This window comes from Mesoplodon bidens, assembly GCF_964165515.1.
Source record: "Mesoplodon bidens genome assembly, chromosome: 16".
NCBI classification, from domain to species: domain Eukaryota; kingdom Metazoa; phylum Chordata; class Mammalia; order Artiodactyla; family Ziphiidae; genus Mesoplodon; species Mesoplodon bidens.
This window is the reverse complement of record NC_138173.1, coordinates 33602018-33613218: the sequence shown is the minus strand read 5'-3', so window position 1 is coordinate 33613218 and position 11201 is coordinate 33602018. Positions and strand designations below refer to the sequence as shown.

The 11201-nt window shown below is 38.4% G+C and overlaps 1 pseudogene across 1 annotated transcript; it reads right to left on the bottom strand.

Moving 5' to 3' along the window:
• Nucleotides 1-1042: 1042 nt before the first annotated feature.
• On the bottom strand, nucleotides 1043-10509 carry LOC308604761 (vascular cell adhesion protein 1-like; annotated as a pseudogene). Its single transcript has 3 exons — nucleotides 10387-10509; nucleotides 1676-3220; nucleotides 1043-1434 (listed from the first exon to the last, which is right to left on the bottom strand). The product of its transcript is annotated as a vascular cell adhesion protein 1-like (transcript).
• Nucleotides 10510-11201: the final 692 nt, after the last annotated feature.

The following is an 11201-nucleotide window of genomic DNA, read 5'->3' as shown; positions in this document are numbered from 1 at the left end:
CACAAAGATGATTTTCTACGTGTGCCATAGTGTGAAAAAGTTTGACAAGCACGCTGCCCTAGAGCAAGGAAAACATTTAGAGATAAATATATTAACTGTGTTCCTAATTTGTAACTGACATTAAATTTTCAGAGTCAGCAATCTTCTGACAAGGGATAATTTATATACCTTATATAATTCTACTTTATGTTGCTTTGCTAATAATTTCCTCCACTGATATTTTGTTATGCTTCATATTAATTCTTAACTGGCAACATTACCCTGACTAGAATTACCATGAATTCTTTTTTTTTCAATTCCAGAAATTATCACTTTACTATACAAAAAAACTAAACATTTACAAAGGAAAATCAAAAGAAGTTGCATTTTTAGACCTCATTGGGAAAGTTACACAAGAGTCTGATGAACAAACAATATCATAAAACGTCTCCGTACCATGTCAGTACCATCCAGAGAAATCCAATCAACCATTATACCATAGGTTAAAGTGTTCAGTACCTGAAAGTCAACCCAGTGCCCTCTTGGTTTATCATTTGCCTATAACAGTGTAAAACTCTAGCATCTTTGCAAAACATGGAATTGTTGTCTATGAACTTTATAGGAATAAAATTTTGTTAAAGGAAATAAAATAGTACAAAGATGACATGGTTCCGCTGCCAATCAATATTAACATGCATTAAGTTATAACAGTCAGTCCAAGCAACATTTTAATAATTTTAGAAATGTGACTATAGTGTGCTGATATTTCAAGCAGTCTTGCTCTGGCATAGTTTTATTTTACATATATCCAAGTCATGTTATTGCATATACACATCAAGAAACTACTCCAGTTATCACATCTCAAAGGTAGTGCCTATTTTTTAGGCCAAAATTTTCCTTTGGCTTCTTTCTCACAACAAGGGGCATAGGCAGCCATTCTTTCCAAGAGTTTACTACATTCAAGGAAGTCTGGACTCCTAGCTTGTTGTTTTCCTCATGGAATGATGAGCAGTATTGAGGATTTGAACTGATAAATAGTATCTCTGAACATTTCAAACACTAGCTACACTTTTGATTTCTGTGCTTCTACAAGACTGTATGACCCTTTCATGTTAGCTTTTCTAGCAAAGTAAATAATCATTCCAATGGCAGGTATTATTATGGAGGATGCACAATAGAGCACAAGAAGTTCAGGAGAATAATAGTCCTTGTTACTTTCTCTTCTTTTAACATCAAGTGTTATGCTTGTTAATTGCAAACCAACTTCATTTTTAGATTCACATTCATATACTCCCGCATCCTCTAACTGGGCCCTGTGGATGGTATATGGACCATCTGTAGACTTAGGTTTAGACTCTGCTTTTTTCTTCAGGATTATCAAAGATTGGGGAACATTTCCACACGTACAGGAGATAATGACAGTGTCTCCTTCCTTGACATTCTCAGAAGGAAAAGCTGTTAAGTTGTATATCTTTTGGAACAAATTGGATAATTAATTTGACTTCTTTTCTGCTTATTCCAATCTGGTTAATGCTTTCACAGACATAAATACCAGAATCTCCCATTTTTGTAGACATTAAGTTGAGAGTGATATTCTCAGAAAGAGGCTGTAGATCCCCATTACTTAGCAGCCTGCTCCACAGGATTTTCGAAGCTGGAAGGCCATCACTAGAGCATGTCATATTCACAGATCTACCTTCCTCCAGGATGGAGGAGGGGCTGACCAAGAGGGTTGTATTGCCGAGAGCAACATTAACATATAGTACCTGTGTACTCTGCCTTTGTTTAGGTTCAAATTCCATTTCCAGACAAACAAGAACTTTTCCAGTATCTTCAGTGGTGGGGATGAAGATCATTTCCAATCTCTTGGTCTCTAGGGATTTCTTACTTACATCTTCCAAAAAGATTTTATTTTTCATAATACTCTCCCCTTTAAGTAATTCAATCTCCAGCCGGTCAAAAGGATACACATCAGGAACCTTGCAGCTTACAGTGACCAGGTTTCCACTCACTAACAGACGACTCATCTCAATTTCTGGATCTCTAGGGAAGGAGTAGAGCTCCACCTAGATTCCCTTTTCCAGTTTCTTATGCCCACATGTCATGGTACACAGGTAAAAATGTTCGTTCTCAAATCTCACAGGGCTCAGGGTCAACGTGGATTTGGACCCCTTGCTCCTCACCTTCCCATTCAGAGGGCTGTCCATCTGGGTTCTCCAAGAGAAAGTTGGGGACTCGCAACCCATGGCATCACAGGTCAATACAACTGAGTCGCCAATCTGAGCAGCAATCTGGGATCCAGGAGAGATTTCTACAGTAAACATTTTCTCTTGAACAATTAATTTTTCCTCTTTTCTGTCTTTCCCAACCAGGTTAACTCCTTCACACACATAAATTCCAGAATCTTCCATCCTCATAGCAATTAAAGTGAGAGTTGCATTCTCAGAAAGGAGCTGTAGATTCCCATTGTCTAATTTCTTGCTCCAGAAAAATCTGTGGAGCTGGTAGACCTTCACTGGTACATGTCATCATCACGGAGTCACCTTCTTGCAGGCTTGTGAAGGGATTCACAGATATAACTGTGTCCTTGGGTGAGACGTAGACTTGAAGTTTTTTTGTAGTCCCCCTGTACTTGGGGTTGAGAATCAATTTCATTAATATGTACTGTAGCTTGACAAACAAGAGCTTTCCCAATATCCTCATCAACAGGAGTGAAGGTTACTTCCAAACTCTTCATTTCCTGGGACTTCATTTCTGAAGGCCCCAGAAAGTTCTGTGTCTTCACAGAACGGTTGCCCTTCAGTAATTCTATCTCCAGCTTTTCAAATGAGTAAACAGCAGGGACCAAACATGTGACTGTGACTGGCTTCCCAACTTCCAGGGAGCCACTCAAATGAATCTCTGGGTCCTTAAGGAAAGAGTAGATCTCCACTGGGATTCCTTCTTTCAGTTTCTGAGACTCACAAATCACTGTGCACAAGTAATAGTGTTCATTCCCCAGACTAACAGGATCCATGGTCAGCATGGATTCTGCCCCCTCATTTCTCACCTTCCCATTCAGCGGACTGTCTATCTGAGTTCTCCAGGAGAACAATGGGGATTCGTAGCCTGTTGTGCTTTAAGTCACTGAGATGGAGTCACCAATCTGAGCAATAATTTTGGATTCAGGGAAGATGTTGATTTTAAAAGCTTGAGCTGCTAGTATTGGAGGGTCTCCTGCCGAGGTGGGGGGTGGCTGTGGCTTACCACGGGGACAAGGACACTGGCAGCAGAAGCTCTGGGAACTACTCCTTGGTGTGAGCCCTCCCAGAGTCCGCCATTAGCCCCACCAAAGAGCCAGGGAGGCTCCAGTGCTGGGTTGCATCAGGCCAAACAACCACCATGAATTCTTGAAATCATTAAAATGGGATTTTAATTATTCTTGATAAATTATTTTTTACTGTTCATATGGACTGCCTACTTCTCAATCAGAATTGACAAATATTTTGGCTTGAATGCTGGAGTACCACAAAGCACATGAGGGTGAATACAGTATTGATAAATAAGGGAATGCTTTCTTCTTTTCTTTTTTTTTTAAAGATGAGGGGGCAGGCTCCCCAAATCCAAGGAGAAGAGTTGCTCAGGGACTTCGAGGTCCAGCCTTTTTTTCTTGCCCCTGAAGATTTCTACTGTGGTCCCCCCACGCTTCCGCAGCCCCAGGCTCGGCTCCATGCCACTTCCCACACCTCAGCCACAGTTCACCTTGGCCCGCCACTGACGTGGGCCCAGCTCCTGGAAATGCTTTCTAAAGAAGTGATGCTTGAAAGTTAAAAAAAAAAAAATATATGGAGAGTCTGCTTCTGTTTTGTAAATAAGTTCATTTGTATCATTTCTTTTTAGATTCTGCATATAAGTGGTATCATATGATATTTCTCTTTATCTGTCTGATTTACTTTACTCTGTATGACAGACTCTAGGTCCATCCACCTCACGGCAAATAACTCAGTTTCATTTCTTTTTATGGGTGAGTAATATTCCATTGTATTTATGAACAACATTTTCTTTATGCATTCCTCTGTTGATGGACATTTAGGTTGCTTCCATGTCTTGGCTGTTGTAAACAGTGCTGCAATGAACACTGGGATGCATGTATCCTTTCAGACCATGTTTTTCTCTGGATATATGTCCAGACTTAGAGAATGACTTATGGTTACCAGGGGGGAAGGATGGAGGGAAGGGATAGTTAGGGAATGTGGGATTGACATGTACACATTGCTGTATTTAAAATGGGTAACCAACAAGGGTCTACTGTGTAACACAGGGAACTCTGCTCAATATTATGTAACAACCTAAATGGGAAAATAATTTGAAAAAGAACTGATACATGTATATGTATAACTGAATCACTTTGCTGTACACCTGAAACTATCACAACATTGTTAATGAACTATACTCCAATATAAAATAAAAAGTTAAAAAATAATGGAGAGAATAGGAGTGCTGTCTTAATGAGGAAATTGAGCTGTTTAGAAGCCCTTGTACAGCACTGAAGTGAATTTTGAGACTTCACATCACTTCAATACCAGGATAAAATTAAGACAGAATAGTTTAGAATCCCTGGGCACCTTAGAAACCGCACAGGGAAACCCAACTGGCAATCCCAACTGTCTTAAGTCAAAGTGTAGTGATGCATAAACACTTGCTCTCAAGTGTTTTCACTGTGTTTAAAATGATTTGTTCACAACACATTAACCATGGAAGCTCATCTGGAAGTGTGGTTTGTCGTTTTCCAGATTTTACCTCCATAAAAGTTTTCAGGTAAAAATAAATATTGCAGGTGAGTCAAAAAGGAAAAAAATAATAATAATTTCCTCTTGGTTGCAATAGACAGAGAATGATTGCCCAATTACACATGTTCGTTCTGGTTTAGAACTTTGATGGGGGCCATCCTTGGAATTTGGACAGTTTGCCATATGGTCTGAGTATGTGATTACACATGAGATACCAGGGAGGGGGAAGGAAAGGTGACTCCAAAGTTGTAAGCCTCACTGACTCAGTAACAATGGGCCATTGTCAAGGAAAGTATTACCAAGAAGAGGAGCTGGTTGGGTGTGTTTGGGGTGGAGAGGATGATGAATTCTTTGAAGAACATGTAGATCTGAAGGAATGAGGAGGAAATCCAAGTGGAGGTTTCATGAAAGCAATTGAAAATGCTTGTCTGGAGTTGTGTGGAGAGATGAGGACTGACGGTTTGTGTTGGAAGTCATCTATTCATAACCTTAGGAGTGAAAGCGATCTTCTCTCCAAGGAAGAAAGGAAAAAGATAAACTAAAGGGCACATTGCATGGATAACCACCTTCACAAGGGGAGAAAGGCGGAAACAAAGGAGACAGGCCACACTGGCCTCTGTGGTGTCCTTGAACCCACCAAGCATAGCCCCCTGAGAGCTTGCTCCTTCCATCCTCAGCCTGGAATGCTCTTCCCACAGAGGCAGAGGTGCTTCCTTTGTGCGCCTATAATACTCTAAATGTTTCTGATGCTACATTCACAACAGATTATGACTTCTGTTTGAGTTGTCTCACCTGATACATAATAAATATTCAGTGAATGAATGGGAGAAGCGGAATGAGAAGAGGTTGCGTTCAGGGCCACATTTCAGAAATCAAGATCTTGGAGTTCTCATAAGTTGGTCAGACAATATGTTATTTCAAGGAAAATATAATCCAGTGCTCACTGTGTGCCAGGCATTCCTGGAACAAAAGCCAGATGTTTTGGGACTTCCCTGGTGGCGCAGTGGTTAAGAATACACCTGCCAATGCAGGGGACACAGGTTTGATCCCTGGTCCGGGAAGATCCCACAAGCCACAGAGCAACTAACCCTGTATGCCACAACTACTGAGCCCGTGTGCTGCAACTACTGAAGCCCACGGGCCTAGAGCCCGTGCTCCACAAGAAAAGCCACTTCAATGAGAAGCCAACACACCGCAACGAAGAGTAACCCCCGCTTGCTGCAACTAGAGAAAACCCACGAGCAGCAATGAAGACCCAATGCAGCCATAAATAAATAAATAAATAAAAGCCAGATATTTTAAAGTAGCCTCAAGACAACTCTCTCCATTTCTTGGCTCTGGTTTTCTAAGTACCAGCCTCATCTTCAGGCAGGTTTTTTTTTAAGTGGTAGCAAAGTCAACACTCACTCCTTCAAAACGATTCTGTCTCTGCTGGAGTCATTTGCCTACCTTTGTGAAACTACGGAAGTTTGGGCCCCCGATGGATTACCCAGGCCAGAGGGGGGACAGTTTTGAGAGCAGAGTATGATATGAGGGCAAAATCAAAAAGTAACAAGTCCATTCTTGAAATCATAAAAAAGGCCATCTAGTGGCATTGTGATCTGAAACAACAGTAGGGAACAGAAGGGGAAAGAATAAATTCACTCTCCCCCTCTTCCATCTTATTGTCAAAATTACACTGTACTGTCAGAGACAAAGATGGATGCTGTTCCCTGAGACTGCCTCTGCTGTGTGTTTAAAGTTCTGTAGATGAAGGAGAGTTGAAAAAGCATCACCTGAGAATAAAGCCACTTGTTAGTGTTAGAACACTGAGCTTTGATTTTTTATTTATTTAAATCTTGCCTTTGGTATGATATGAAAATATAAATCTAATATAAAAGTTTTATATAAACTTTAAAAAGTTCTCTAAAGTCCCATATATATAATGTTGTAGGTATATCATGAGCTTTGTAAATAGACCCAGGTTCAAAGCCTGCTATACCATTTACTATTTGTGTGAAGCCTAGACATATGAATTAAGCTTTTGTGTTTCATTCTCTTTGGTATTTACCTTAAGGGTTAACTAAGAGAGTGCATGAAAAGCATTTAGCACATTGTCCAGTGCAATAGTCAATACTGGTAGGTATTATTGGCATTATTGCTGTGGCTTAAGAATTTCATTATTATGGTAAATAAAATATGCATAAAACATACCATTTTAACCATATGTAGCTAAGTGGCATAAAGTACATTCACATCATTGTACAACCATTACCAATATCCATCTCCAGAATTTTTTCTTCTTCCCAAACTGTAACTCTGTATCCATTAAACAATAATTCCCCATCTCTCCTCTCCCCCCAGACTCTGATAACTACCAAACTTTCTGTCTCTCTGAGTTTGTCTATTCTAGGTTCCTCATGTAAGTGGAATCAGACAAGATTTCTCCTATTGTGTCTGGCTTAATTAAGATTTTTTTTTAAATAACAAAAGCTAAATCCGGACTTTTTAGTCATTGATTCCTAGGGTTCCTGTACTACATAGGCCCCAATAGATGAGCCTAAATTCCACCATCTTGGTGATAGTATCTACTAATTATAGGCACAATCTTAGTAGGTGAGAAATAGTCTCTACAGTGCAGGCTTTAGATACCCAATCTATTTCCACAGCATCACAGAAGCAGAGTTTTTTTAGTATCTATAGAATCTGAAAATATTTCTGAAAGATAGCTCAAGTGCTTGGGTGCTTTAACTGTGGATAAGGATAAAACTTTTCACAGCTTTTTAGTAATCAGCCTCAGGACCCCTATCCCAAAGTGACTGTAAATTGTGCAATCAGTAGGCAAAATAGATGACAACGAGGCATAAAACTTTATTATTAAACAATGATATAAACCTAAATAAGATTGTTCAGAAAAAAACTCTATTTAAAAATTTTCTCTCACAACCTGTTTCTTTTTATCATATTATGAGCTTAATGAGTTATTTCCCTGCCTGGCAAATCTGCATTCCTTCAGTTTTGCATTTCCTGGACAAAAAGCAAGAACTGTTCAGCCTGTAACCATCAGGTACCAAGCAAGTGGCTTCTGTAGCAACAAATCACCCACATGAAGTCTCAGTGTTTTTATCTCTTTACTTCACTGACTTTTCAATGCAAATTTGGCTATTATCAGTCAAGTGGAAGATCCTAAAACTGCTGCTTAAAAATCTGGGAGCAGACTCTTTCTCCATAGCTCAGCTCCTTTGAGCCTGGTCTCTCTAATGTCCCTGACCCATATTATGATAATCATCACTACAAACAACATATGCCACCACTGACTGTAATTTCTATTTTCTTTGTATAATCTTGGGCAAGCAATTTATAATCTCTGAACCTTAGGGTTTAATCTATAAAATACGCAGATAAAGACAGTTTGTGAAAATGCCTAGCATGGCATGTGGCATGTGATAAGGCACACAGGCAAATATTAGATTTAGGAAAGAAGCCTGTGTATGTTGTACTTTTCCAGCCCTCTTTCTCCTTGAGACTATTTCTCATTTCTCTCCTAACAACCGTCTCACAGCTTCTTGCTCTAGTATTTAGGAACTGAAATTATCACCTCATTTGCCCTTCCACTAGCAAGACCTGTCCTAGCATAAGCTAAGACTGCCTTAATCATTGCCCTTCCCACTTAATTATGTTTATCTCTTCCGCATCCTGGGCCCTCAGGACTCTGCCTGCTGCTTTGCAGAAAGCAAGTTTGATAGCCTGCTATTTCTAGTTTTTAATCTAAACGAAATGGCCTTGATTCAGACAGACATTTGAAAGTACACTGTGATAATAAGAAAAACAAAATTCTGTAAGAACAAAAGCTTAAAAAGTGTTTATATTTTATGTTAACCCTGGGCTTTTTGTCAGAAAAGGTGATGCTCTGTTCATTGTATACTTCTATTTCTTTGAACAATTATGCGGGTATTTACTGAGTGCTTACTACAGCCCAGGCACTGTGTTAAACACCTCACATACATTATTTCATTATTTCATTTAATCCATCCAGCAATCCTAGTAGGTAGGTGTCACTCATACCCATGTTATAGATAAGGAAACAAAGGCTTAGAAAGGTTAAGTATCTTGCCTAATTTCACACAGAGCTGGATCAAAACCAGGCTGACCCAAGAACCCATGGTCTGTCCACCACACCAGGGTTTTCAGTGGTGTGTTCAAATGCAGGTCCTCAGTCCAGAAAAGACAGTACTGAGTTATTTTAAACTAGGAAGCCTCTGGAGGGCTTTAAATGATGGTCCTTTTTACCGCATTTTTTTTCCCCTCTTACCTTCTTTATTTTTCTCTTATCGAGGTCCTTAGGTTTAATTTTTAATACTAAAATCTATCTGTTCTCTTGCAGTAAGAAACATAAGGCTTCGAGAGCGTCATACAACTTTACAAGTTTGAAATTCCTGTGGCAACATAAGATACTGAATCCATTCAAAAGTAAATGGTGACCTCAGTGATTCTTGTGGTTGGAATTTTTCTTTTGTAATCAAAATAGTATGAACACGATTAATTTTCTGGGAAAGTGTGCCTGAATTTAAGAATCCCCACACAATATTTTATTTCTTCAAGTAAGAATTTGTGTATATGAAAAAAAATCAGAACTCAGAAGATTTTATGTGGGTTATAACAGTTGTCTCCAGAGTGGGTCTTCCAAGTCCCTTGGGAAGGTTCTATTTCTTCTATTAGAATTTTGATTTCTAATTTTTTTCTGCTCATTATTTTTTAATTTCTATTTTTATTTATACTTTATAATGTATATATTTTATACAAAATATATAATTATATATAATTTCTTTGAAATTATGTACTATTATGTACATAACATATGCTATATATATTCACATGTATTTTTATTCTATATATTCAAGTATTTTTGTTCATTCATATATAAAGTATGTGCTGAAAACATTTTATTTATGAAATGAGTCTTCAAAATTTTAAGCTCCCAGCAATTCTAAAATATAATAAGCATTTATTTTTTTGTAATCTAAACAATCAGAATTTTTTTTAAAGATACAGTATTTTCATGAGAAGGAGCTAAATCATAAATAAATGCCCCGTGATAAAGTTAAAAGGCCATTTGCAGGATATACCATGTTCATCTAAAGTACAGTGATGATTAAAAGCTATAACAATGTTCTTGGGGCTTTGTAAAATTCTTAATTATCCTCTAGCTTAAATTGTCTTGTGTCTAGTCTAAAAGTAAAATTATATAGAGCCAGTCATTGGTAAGTGATTTTTTTCAAGTTAATTTCTGATACTTTCAGTGGCTCCATTATCCCTGATGTGACATACAAGATTTTTTAGTGTCCTGATGGTGTCCAATCCTATCTCATTGCTCAACACTACTCTCCTCAAGTCTATGCTAAATTCACTTCTCTTTAACAATTCTCTTGCTTTTGGGCACTTGCAGAATCCATTCCCTCTCTAAGACAGAAAAACCCTTCCCTTCTCTTTGCCTGGCTACCCTCTTCCCATCCTTTCAGCCTCAGTTAAACCATGTTTCTTTTAAATTCATATTAGTTGCCCCCTCTATGTATTCCAGGGCATCCTATACTCTCCTCTTCTTTAACATTTATCACATTGCATGTTTAGATGCCTGTCTTCCAACCTAAATTTGTAATACCTCACATTTCTGGCAGATTGGACTATTTGGATCCAAGTCTAGGTGGAGAAGTAATGGCACATGACTGAAGGCTTCCAACTTGAGTGATACAGAAGTTTCTCCGGCCCTTAAGTGGCACTGCATACCCTCTCTGGCCAGTTGGTTTATACCTTGTGGACTGTTTATTATATGCTTTGATATCTTCACTTAAATCATTCCCTCACTCTTTTTTCTTTTCTCCTTGTCCTCTCTTCTTTTGTTTATTAGACTGACAGGTTAGCCCTGCTAATATTTCTGATTTTCCTCCATATACCTACTGTCTATAGGAAATTAACCTTGCTCATCTAGGCAGTGTCAAAACTTAGGCACTGATCCAGAATGGCCAGTCGAGAAATGCTGTTGAGCAGAGGCAAGAGAATGCACTAGCAGCATGGGGAAGGACCAAGATGACTTTAGAGGAGACCAGATTTAGTAGATATTTGACCCTTGATCAACAATCAGTCTTTTAATGCAAATTTTTCCTACTTTGGGGAAAAAGAGGTAGGCTTTTCTTCCTCAGCTCCTAATCTTTTTTTAATCACAAAATGCATTTTCTCTATCTTTACATCCACTTGACTCTAGGGCAAGGGTAGTTTCTAATTATGCTGTCAGCAAAATTGTATTTGATTATGAAGGCAAAAACATTGCTAAATTATTTGAAATTCTATTTCATTTACATTCTAATTCAAATTTGATCTTCCTTGATTTTGTTTGATTGTGTATTATAGTCATTCATCAGCCATTTGCCTGGATCATGACCTCAGATTTATATTGTTTGCATTAGTTGATTTGGAAAG